Source organism: Rana temporaria, chromosome 3 (assembly GCF_905171775.1).
Source record: "Rana temporaria chromosome 3, aRanTem1.1, whole genome shotgun sequence".
Lineage (NCBI taxonomy): Eukaryota > Metazoa > Chordata > Amphibia > Anura > Ranidae > Rana > Rana temporaria.
The window spans coordinates 409518909-409530989 of NC_053491.1; the positions used below are offsets into that span (position 1 = coordinate 409518909).

The 12081-nt window shown below is 47.0% G+C and overlaps 1 protein-coding gene across 2 annotated transcripts in view; it reads left to right on the forward strand.

Moving 5' to 3' along the window:
- The first annotated feature begins 222 nt into the window (after nt 1-222).
- Nucleotides 223-12081, forward strand: part of SLC20A1 (solute carrier family 20 member 1) — a 58019-nt gene continuing 46160 nt past the window's right edge. Inside the window, exon 1 of one of the 2 annotated variants that reach the window (XM_040345993.1) lies at nt 223-524. The gene's annotated coding sequence lies outside the window, so the exon portion shown is untranslated. Of the gene's footprint in view, nt 525-10025; nt 10107-12081 lie in introns of those variants that run through there. The other variant, XM_040345994.1, reaches the window with a different exon arrangement.

A 12081-nucleotide genomic window follows, 5' to 3' on the forward strand; every position in this document is an offset into this window, starting at 1 on the left:
ACAGAGCTGCACTAGAATTTGCGCTCTTCAGTTTTAGTAAATCTCGCCCAATGTATTATAAGGATCCCCTCCAAACCATCACTTCTTCCTTTCTGCACTCTCCCCATCCATTAGCGTCATCTGTGACGTACGCCCCCTCCCCTGTCCCCGTCCAATCACATTCCTCTATCTCTATACACGAGGGATACAGCTGTCATTTCCAGGGATCTGCGCCCCTCCCTCGCCACGCTCGTTCCCTTGGTTTCCAGGCTCCCCACCGACTAAAAACGTCTATTTCGCCAACAACCCCCCCGTGGGGTACCGGCGGAACGGGTGGAGGCCGAGGTGGTTACAGGGAGGGTGTGGGGGATGAATGAATGGCCGCTGTTGGCTGGGCGGGGCGAGATTGCTGACCCCGCCCCCTGGGCTCTCTTATATTACACACACGAGGCCGGTGCTGTGAATATGGCGCTGAGGACGTTGTGAGACAGGCATCTCCAGGACCAACCCACCCACCGAGAGACGCTACCGAGAGACCCACAGTGGTGAGTCCACCCTAGGCCAGCATTTTATTTATACATCTATATGTATCTCTATCATCATGTGACCATCAGGGACTACAACACCCAGCATGGTCCATCTGTCCAATCTCCAGGCTGATCTATGATTTGTAGATCTCTCTGTACCATGTGACATTGTGTATAGATGGCATCCAGCAGGACAATACAAACCTGTATTCTTATCCTACATTTATAGTAGGATATCCCATAATATGGAGCTTGGATCACTCCCTTGCTGTGATTGGTGCAATCACATTCCATACTCATTTATTTCAGCTCCTTAGGAGCAATCCATGAAGATCACACACACCAGGGGGAGGATCCTTATTTTTTTATTTAAGTCCACTTATTTATTTTGGCTATAAATCTGATTTCTAAAGGAGTCACATGGCTGAAATCAATCTCTCTCTGATTATATTCTGGCTTTGTATAGTGAGCTGAGAGTCTTGTGATGTATTCTTTCGTCACTGGCCAGTTTACAATCCAGGTGTGTAGTTTTATATCCTACCCCTGTCTCGTGATCTGTGATCTGCATGGGGATAATTCATCAGGGGGGGGTGATCTGTTTTATAGATTTATCTGGGGGGGGGGGATGATCTGTTTTATAGATTTATCTGGGGGGGGGGTGATCTGTTTTATAGATTTATCTGGGGGGGGGGGATGATCTGTTTTATAGATTTATCTGGGGGGGGGGGGGTGTGATCTGTTTTATAGATTTATCTGGGGGGGGGGGTGATCTGTTTTATAGATTTATCTAGGGGGGGGGGGTGACGACGAAGGATCTGTCTTGAAGACTTATCTAGGGGTAGGGGGACACCTTATTTTTTGGGGGTTTTATAGATATAGGGGTGTTTTATAGGGGGGGGAGATTTTATCTGGGGGATCTGTTTTTGTAGATTGTATCTAGTTGGTGAAAAGGGATCTGTTTTTATAGATTTATCAAGGGGGGGGACAAGGGATCAGATTTTATCTAGAGGGGAAGAGGGATCTACGGGGGGGGAATCAGTTTTTAAAGATTTTATCCAGGGTGGGTCAGAAAGGGATCGTTTTTTTATAGGGGGGAGGGAGAGGATCTGTTTTATAGATTCATCTAACTGCTAAGACTTTTTTTTTTTTTTTCTGCTTTCAGGTTATATAAAAGGAACACGTAGGGGGTTATTTACGAAAGGCAAATCCACTTTGCACTACAAAGTGCACTTGAAATTGCACTTGGAAGTGCAGTCGTTGTAGATCTGAAATGAGGGGAAGCTCTGCTGATTTTATCATCCAATCATGTGCAAGCTAAAATGTATTTTTTTTTTCCTTGCATGTCCCCCTCGGATCTACAGCGACTGCACTTTCAGTGCAAATTCAAGTGCACTTGTAGTGCAAAGTGGATTTGCCGTTAGTAAATAACCCCCATAGAATGTGCTTTAATACAGATCATATTCTAACCCTGATCTTTTGAGATCTGCTTAATCAACGTATTTTTTTCCATTTTTAAAATCCTGTTTTTTGTTAAACTGCCATCCTGAGACTTCTAGAACGTCCTCTACGATTCTTTTCCTGCAGCGTTTTATCCGCAAACTCGTACAGCGTTCTCAGAGTCTGGGTCAGTTTGCGACGCTGTTACTAAGTAGATGATGGGGGTGTAGGCTTGTGATGTACAAGGCTGCTAGTGTATACCTGTCTGTCAAAGTTTCAGCCTGTCTAATGGCTGGTGGCGATGTACATTTAAGAATCTGTCCTAGAGTCAGATCCTTCCCTTCCTGATGCATACATTGCCAGCTGTGACACCGTGGCCTGTGCATGGACACGTGCTGGCCTTCTGAGCAGGGATTAATTGCAGGCTGGCGTTTTGCTCCAGCCTGGAACAGATTTCCCTAGCAGGGTCATATATTCTTTGATATACAAATTGTTTCTCGGGTACAGCCTGTCTTGAGCTTTTTAATACAGAGGAACCCTTAAGAAAAACTTTCTTGGGGATACTCTACAGCGAAGGATACGTTCGATTTAAATAAGACCAAGGAGTATGGCATAGTATTCGATACCGACGGCTGCTCTGCAAAAGTAATTCAATTAATCCCGTAATCGACCGATCGGGTCCACTTGTCTTCTTTTTAGGTGGCCCCAATCAGACCCTTTGTTATCCTTTATAGAGTGGCACATTACACCCACTGACATCTAATCTACCAAAAACAGATGGATGGGAATCTGCTCCGTATTTGTCTAGCACAGGGGTCTCCAAACTTTCAGTAAACAGGCCAGTTTACTATTCTTCTGATTTGGGGGGGGGGGGCGTATTGTGTCTATGGGGAGTACAAAATGAGCCAGTGTCAGTGGGCGTAATCCATCCCCCATTATTGGTGTCAGGCCTCGTACACACGGCCGAGTTTCTCTGCAAAAACCAGCAAGAAGCTTGCTGGGTTTTTTTTTTTGCCGAGGAAACCGGTCGTGTGTACACTTTTCAACAAGGAAAACGCCGAGGATCTCGTCGGGCCAAAAAGAAAGCATGTCTTCCTTTTCCCCGACGGCAATGGGAAAAGTTGGCTCGCCGAGATCCTCGGCGGCTTCACAAGGAACTCGACAAGCAAAGCGATGTGTTTCGCCCGTCGAGTTCCTCGGCCGTGTGTACGAGGCCTCATTGGGCCCCATCGTTGGTGTCATTGGGAGGAATCGTACCCCATCGTTGTCATTTGGTGGAATTGTGAGGAATTGTGCTCCATCACTGGTGTCATTGGGCCCCATAGTTGGTGTCATTGGGAAGAATAGTACCCCATCGTTGTCATTTGGTGGAATTGTGCCCCATCATTGGCATCTTTGGGCACCATTTTGGTGTCATTGGGAGGAACTGTGCCCTGTCGTTGGTGTCTTTGGGAGGAATTGTGTTCTTCTTTGGTGTCAGTGGATAAAATGGCACCCCAAGGGCTGGATAAAAGCAAGCAAAGCCCCTGGGCCAGAGTTTGGCGACCACTGGTTTGGGGGGGCTTCTTACTCTGGTGTTAATTTGGAAGCAGGGACCATTAAATTGTTTTTTGGAAAGAATGCCACTTGTATTGGTAGTGCCCCCCTTATACATATGACTAAAAAGATCGTTGGTGTTGATCGTCTGAGAGTCTCAAATTACTGAGTACTTTAGGAACCCATACCAACCTCCTGGTCATTAACGGCTGCTTTATTAGCTCTGTTTCTTCAGAAAGATCCGTAGAAAAGACACAGTGAACCTTCATTACATCATCAGTGGGAAATGACTGCAGCAGAAAGTTTTCCGTTCACAAGTCTTATGGCTTTAGGAAGACCGAACTGAGTCACAAAGTAACATGTCTGTGAATCATAGTTCTGCATGTCCTGGCTGTGGGTTGTTTATATGGTCTGATCAGTTGCTATGTAGTGAAAGTCTTCTTTGTTCTTGTACTACAGATTAGATAAAATTCTTGTCTTTTTCTCATACGCAGTTTGATAATCTCGCAACAATAGCATGATTTACACCCACGGCTGAGTATATTGTGCATATATACAATCAGTAGGGTATTATCAGCTGTCAGAGTGAATGGGGTGTGTTGGAGGGTTTATATTTATAGGGCAGTTGGCAGTGAGGGTGGTCATGTACGTGCTATCACCTACCTCTTGGCAGTACATGGGGTAGAAATTGGTGTCCAAGACCTTGAGCACATCCTTATCTTTCCTGTGCCCAGGGTGATACAGATAACTTTTATTGCAGGAATATAAAAGAAATAAATGGAATTGATCAATGACTGTTTTTGACAACTGTCACTGCTAGACTTGATCAGTCACTTATCTGCTAACTGCAATGAACTGTCCTCCCTTTTATTGTTTGCAGTATGATTTCCCCAGTTACACTTTAACCATAGTGTGTCAAGTAGCTGCTAAAACGGAAACAAGTTTACAGTAAACAGTTTTCACTGCAAGGTTATACATTTGCTTTAGGTGCGCTTAGTAGTTCACCCGAACTGATAGCTGTGTAGAGAGATTGACATTCATGGCTGAGGATCACGGTCCAGAATTGTGAGTGGGTAGATTGTTATCAATGGAGTACCCCAGATATGACGTAGATCCTGTACCATCTGTCAAGGGTTAAAATAGGATTGGTGGATTTGGCTCCTTCAGCATTTAGATGGCAGTTGTCCATGTGTTCATGATCTGACTGGCAAGTGTCACATAGTTGCAGTACAGATCTTCTTGTTGGCGGCATTATCCTGGGAGAGCAGCCGTTCCTGGCAGGGGGGTGACCTTCAGAACTGAAGGTGCCCATCATTAGAGAGCAAGCTGGGTCACAGTGATCTAAAGCAGGCATAGACCAGTTACGGCATTTAGAAGCCGCCAGGTTTTTTTATTTTTTGGCCAACTCAAAGCTCAATTTTTTTTGATTAGAGAACCTCAATTAGGTGCCAACTTCTAAGAAGTATTGGCGACCTGACAATAGGGATTTCCCAGTCCCGATCTAAACTTTACGAATCTTTTGTAGGCATCGCTTGCTTCTGATATTTACTGAATTTATTTAATGTGTACAGATTCTATTGTATGAGTTCATTCTGGTTTTTGTAGTTCATCGTTAATTTTTAAACTCTTGAGTCCAAAGTGGACTTCTAGTACACGAGGTACATTTTCTGAATTGCGCTAATTGTCTATTCTGCAAGTTGAGGAGTGTTTTTTTTCTTTTCTTATACCTTTAACATCTTCGGACATGTGGCAGCATGCAGATAAAGCTAACGATAGACATTAGCCTTCTACCATCCAGATTCCCTTGTGCGCATGCTTATAGGAAAGCATCATGGTGGGTTGTTGAGGTGTGCTGATGCTCACCGGCATAGAATTACCTGATACTCCGTTGTGGAATCGTGAACTGATCAGGCCATTATCCGGTGTTCATGATGGTAACTTTCTCCCTAGTCTGAAGGACACCCTTTCCTGACCACTCCATGCTGTGCACACAGGAGATGATGAATTAGGAATGTCATTTCCCTGACTCTTTTGTCTGGCAGTCACGTGACCTTGGCCTTGGGAGAAGCATTCACTTATTAGCCAGTAGCTCAGCGGCAAAGGAAAGGGTGGGGGTTTGGCAGATTCTGAGTAATGGGGCAACCAGTAAGAGCCGGTTTCTCCTTTGTGTAATGAAGCAAGGGAGGAGGGTTTGGTGAGGAAATGTCGTCACTTTCTGTCAGTGAGTAAGCATAGACTTGCCCACCCAGCAGCGTGCATTCTATGTCGGCCATACCCCGTGCTTACATTCTGAGGATATGGCTGCATTGTTTGTGAAGACAAGAAGTTGCCGTCCTTCTGTGCCATGGTTGCTGTGTATGACGTTGCAGACAATGGCCACAAACGGAAGGGTGGTGACAGCTGTGGCTTTCCGTGTTGGAAGTGTTGCCTTGCCATGTGGCACCTCGTTGGGCAAGGAGGTGCAGTGTTTTGTAGTTCCACAAGGATCATTAAACTACAGGTCTTTGCAGGCGTTCAGCAACGTTTGACGTGTAGGTGCCAGCATGCCACATCAGGTAAAGGCTGGGACTTGTAGTTCCACGACAGTCTGCCTAGGATCCTCCTACACCACAGATAGGAGGACTGAAGAAAACCTTGTCCCACTGGGCCCTATTTCATGGGGTTGTGGGGTGATATGAAACCTTTGGGTCTGGTTTAGGTGTGAAAAAATTTGCATCTAAACCGGTGAACAAAACTGCACCGACTCCAGATTGCAAACCGCAATTGGATATGTGTGAACAAAAGAAATTGAAGGTGTTGCCTATGGCAGCCATACCCCTGGTTATGTAGACCGTATTTTTTATGATTTTTTTCCCTAAGACCCCTTTCACACTGAAGCGTTTTTACAGCGTTTTAGCGTTAAAAATAGCGATATTAAAACGCTCATAAAACGCTCTCCATGCATCTCAGGCCTCGTACACACGACCGAGTTCCTCGGCAAAAACCAGCAAGAAACTTGCTGGGAGATATTTTTTTGCCGAGGAAACCGGTCGTGTGTACACTTTCGGCGAGGAAACTGTCGAGAAACTCGACGAGCCAAAAAGAGAGCAAGTTCTCTGGTTCCTTGACGGGAATGGAGAAAATTGGCTTGTCGAGTTCCTCGACGGCTTCACAAGGAACTCGATAAGCAAAACGATGTGTTTCGCCCGTCGAGTTTCTCGGTCGTGTGTACGAGGCCTCACACTGAGTCCTGCAAGCAGCATCTTTGGAGCAGCTTTTGGGCGCTGAAAAAAACGCCCCTCTCCATTGAAATTAATTGAAAGCGCTGTAAAAACGCCTTACCCTTTCACACGGAGGCACTGCAAAAATGCCCTAAAACGTTAGGGTCTTAGTGGTGCTTTACCAGCACATTGGGATTGCAGATGAGGCTTCGCTCGAATAACGATCGAAAAACACCCCAGTGTGAAAGGGGCCTACATTTTTATTGAAGATGTTTCAGAGAAAAATGGGCTATATCTATATTCTTTTAAAATCATAACTAAAAAAACTGGCATGGTTGTATTATTGGAATTTCATCACATACAGTAGCAAATCCTATTTTATTCATTTTCATACTTGCTCCTAAATCTATGGTAGCATCAAAAGATTGTAGATTACTGAATTTATGCCGATAATGTCTAATCCTGGGCAAACGTCCCTAATAGAATAAAGATTGTATTTCAGTGAATGACTCATCTGAAGCTGGCCAAACACACGTTACAATCTAATTGTACATTCTCCTTTAGACTTGCCAACAGCTACGTATTGCAAGGACCCATCTGTGTTGAGCATGGTTATCTGATTGAAGTCTTATGCGAGGCATAGACCGCTAGATTAGGTTCTGAAACCATGTGGATAGTGGAATCTCCTCTGGCAGCTGCTGCACCCATGTCTGCCTGAATACAATGATGCCTCGTACACACGATCGGTTTTCCCAGCGGACTTTTTACCGCCTGAAAAGTCGAGAAACCTGCTTGGCAGCTTTTCCCCCGTGAACACGACCGTTTTTCCTGGCAGGAAAACTGCCATGAGAGCTTTGCCTCATCGTTTTGCTCGTCGAGTTCTGTGTGAAGCTGCCGAGGATCTCGGCGAGCCAACTTTACTCATTGAACAACGAGGAAATAGAGAACATGTTCTCTATTTGGCTCGACGAGGAACTCGTCGGCTTCCTCGGCCGAAAGTATACACATGGCCGTGTTTCTCGGCAGAATTCAGCTCCGAACGAGTTTCTGGCTGAATTCTGCCGAGAAACTCGGTCGTGTGTACGGGGCCTCAACCTTCAGGATGATATGGCAGAGCAGGAACTCCTATTTGGATTCATACCTGAACAAATGTAAAATGAGTTACTGCAGAGGGGTAAATCCACGTCTTTAGTTTATTAAAGGGGTTGAAAAACCATCTGTAGTGCAGCAGCCCCCCTTTTACTTACCTGAATCCCCATCTTTGCAGTGATGAGAACAAGCCCAGCAGCTCTAGCCGCGGTCTTGGTCCTCATTGGATAGATTGATAGCAGCAGGAGCCATTGGCTCCTGCTGCTGTCAATCAAATCCACTGACACGGGGCGGGGCAGAGTATTACTCAAGTTTAACGCACTTTACAGGACTGACCATCCCAGCCATAAAAAAAAGTTATGTGATCTACTTCCTATTTGTAGAATGGTACTCTGTAATTGGCTATGAATGATTAAAAAAATATGATTGTTCAATTGAATTGCCCTCTAAATTTCAAGTGTTCCCCCCCCCCCCCATAAAATGCAGCAGTTTATTAAGCCACTCTGTAATTAAAGGGCACACCAATGGGCTCACTGCAGAAATAAAGTGATAAAAGTTTGTGAGGTACCAGGAGGCATGTGTTTTATCCCTGGTATTATGCAACTTCTTGGCACGGATAAAGGCCGACTCCAGGCACAGATTTTTGGAAGGTTTGCTGTGTAAACAGATGTTACCTGTCCTCATTTCTATCACATTGCTGGATTGCTTAACCGTATATTGCAATTGCCACTCTTTCTGCTGGTTAGTACAGGTCCTGCTGACCCCCTGCTGGTTAGTACAGGTCCTGCTGACCCCCTGCTGGTTAGTACAGGTCCCGCTGACCCCCTGCTGGTTAGTACAGGTCCCACTGACCCCCTGCTGGTTAGTACAGGTCCCGCTGACCTCCCTGCTGGCTAGTACAGGTCCCGCTGACCTCCCTGCTGGTTAGTACAGGTCCCGCTGACCCCCTGCTGGTTGGTACAGGTCCCGCTGACTGCCGGCTGGTTAGTACAGGTCCCGCTGACCCCCTGCTGGTTAGTACAGGTCCCGCTAACCCCCTGCTGGTTAGTACAGGTCCCGCTGACTGCCGGCTGGTTAGTACAGGTCCCGCTGACCCCCTGCTGGTTAGTACAGGTCCCGCTCACCCCCTGCTGGTTAGTACAGGTCCCGCTGACCCCCTGCTGTTTAGTACAGGTCCCGCTGACCTCCCTGCTGGTTAGTACAGGTCCCGCTGACCTCCCTGCTGGTTAGTACAGGTCCCGCTGACCTCCCTGCTGGTTAGTACAGGTCCCGCTGACCCCCTGCTGGTTAGTGCAGGTCCCGCTGACCTCCCTGCTGGTTAGTACAGGTCCCGCTGACCTCCCTGCTGGTTAGTACAGGTCCCGCTGACCTCCCTGCTGGTTAGTACAGGTCCCGCTGACCCCCTGCTGGTTAGTGCGGGTCCCGCTGACCCCCTGCTGGTTAGTACAGGTCCCGCTGACTTCCCTGCTGGTTAGTACAGGTCCCGCTGACTTCCCTGCTGGTTAGTACAGGTCCCGCTGACCCCCTGCTGGTTAGTACAGGTCCCGCTGACCTCCTGCTGTTTAGTACAGGTCCCGCTGACCTCCCTGCTGGTTAGTACAGGTCCCACTGACCCCCTGCTGGTTAGTACAGGTCCCGCTGACCCCCTGCTGGTTAGTACAGGTCCCACTGACCCCCTGCTGGTTAGTACAGGTCCCGCTGACTTCCCTGCTGGTTAGTACAGGTCCCGCTGACTTCCCTTCTGGTTAGTACGGGTCCCGCTGACTTCCCTGCTGGTTAGTACAGGTCCCCCTGACCCCCTGCTGGTTAGTACAGGTCCCGCTGACCTCCCTGCTGGTTAGTACAGAATTAAGTGATGAAGGCATTATGAAGTAATTCCCAAGGACATTCGTCCAGTAATTGAATGTACAAGGAATTTCCATAGGAACGTTCCGTCTGTTGCTTGTTGGGCATGCTGGGCCTTGTGGTTCCAGAGGACTGGTGACCCTGTGATTGTGTAAATGGTGGTCGTCGTGTCCTGAGGAGGACTGGTGAGTGGTGACCCTGTAATGGCGGGAATTGTGTACTGTACAATGACACTGTGTATAGCGGAGCTACCGATCTTCATGGGATACAGATCTCCATGCTACACCGGCCCCGTACATTTTACCCGGGCCGGCTGTGCGAGGATTATATATTATATTATATGGAGGGATGGAGTCCTCCTCCCCGCGGGGTTATCACTGGCCTGTTTAAACAGGAAGGTTTTGGCGCTCTCTCGGTCCTCCCCTCCCCCCGCTTAGCGCCCTTTATTGTTACATCGGGCGGGAAGTCTGAGAGGTGACGGGACCGCTATACGGTGAGTACACGGACACCGACCCCCCACCCCCTCCTCCACACACCGACCCCTGCAAGGTCACATCTACCGCAGGATGCCGGGGACATCACACAGCGACTCCTAACAGAGAGTACCCAGGGCAGCCGCACGGAATGAGTGTGTTATAGAACTCCATCATACTGCATGGAGAGAGGATGGCAGTGCCAGGGTCCCTGCATGGAGGGTGTATGTGTGATGTGTAGTATGAATGTGTATATATTATATATATTTACTATGAGTGAGGGTCACACTCACATAGGGTGGCCATACATTCAATGAGCTCCTCTACACACCACTAACCTGCCATATCTCCTGTACCTTTTGGGCCGTTTAATCCTCTTGCAGTTTTTTTCTTGTGTTTTGGTATTGTGTTGTGCTGTGTTTTGGTATTGTGTTGTGTTGCTGTGTTTTGGGGTGTCATGAACAATGAATGTCACTGAAAGTGTTACATGTGCTGTATGGTTTGTGTGTGCTGACAGAACACTGAAGTATGAATGGGGGCCTCGAGGGGAGAATGAGGTGTAAGCTCCCTTCACACCAGTGCGACTTGACAGACCAAAGTTGCATGACAAGTTGCACCTGATTTCTGCCTATGGAATTGTATAAGCCGCTGCAACTCTGTCTTGCACAAACTTTGAAAAGGTTCCTGTTTTTTTTTTTGCGACTTTCATGAATATTGACATCTGCACATGAATTTGCACCGACCAGCAGCTTTGAAATGGTGCAGAAGTAGTGCAGTTGCAGAGCTGCATTTGGTTTGAACCCGGGGCTAATGCTAATATCACGTGCCAGGAGCGCGTGTGCTACTAATATACTGTATACCATAAGGAGAGAGAGGTGTAGTTCTAGTATACTGTATGGAGGGAGAGAGGTGTAGTACTAGTATACTGTATGGAGGGAGAGAGGTGTAGTTCTAGTATACTGTATGGAGGGAGAGAGGTGTAGTTCTAGTATACTGTATGGAGGGAGAGAGGTGTAGTTCTAGTATACTCTATGGAGGGAGAGAGGTGTAGTTCTAGTGTACTGTACGGAGGGAGAGAGGTGTAGTTCTAGTGTACTGTACGGAGGGAGAGAGGTGTAGTACTAGTATACTGTATGGAGGGAGAGAGGTGTAGTTCTAGTATACTGTATGGAGGGAGAGAGGTGTAGTTCTAGTGTACTGTACGGAGGGAGAGAGGTGTAGTACTAGTATACTCTATGGAGGGAGAGAGGTGTAGTTCTAGTATACTGTATGGAGGGAGAGAGGTGTAGTACTAGTATACTGTATGGAGGGAGAGAGGTGTAGTTCTAGTGTACTGTACGGAGGGAGAGAGGTGTAGTACTAGTATACTCTATGGAGGGAGAGAGGTGTAGTTCTAGTATACTGTATGGAGGGAGAGAGGTGTAGTACTAGTATACTGTATGGAGGGAGAGAGGTGTAGTTCTAGTATACTGTACGGAGAGAGAGAGGTGTAGTTCTAGTATACTGTATGGTGGGAGAGAGGTGTAGTACTAGTATACTGTATGGAGGGAGAGAGGTGTAGTACTAGTACACTGTATGGTGGGAGAGAGGTGTAGTTCTAGTATACTGTGTGGAGGGAGAGAGGTGTAGTTCTAGTATACTGTATGTAGGGAGAGAGGTGTAGTTCTAGTATACTGTATGGAGGAAGAGAGGTGTAGTTCTAGTATACTGTATGGAGGAAGAGAGGTGTAGTTCTAGTATACTGTAAGGAGGGAGAGAGGTGTAGTACTAGTATACTGTATGTAGGGAGAGAGGTGTAGTACTAGTACACTGTATGGTGGGAGAGAGGTGTAGTTCTAGTATACTGTGTGGAGGGAGAGAGGTGTAGTACTAGTATACTGTATGGAGGGAGAGAGGTGTAGTTCTAGTATACTGTGTGGAGGGAGAGAGGTGTAGTTCTAGTGTACTGTATGGAGGGAGAGAGGTGTAGTTCTAGTGTACTGTACGGAGGGAGAG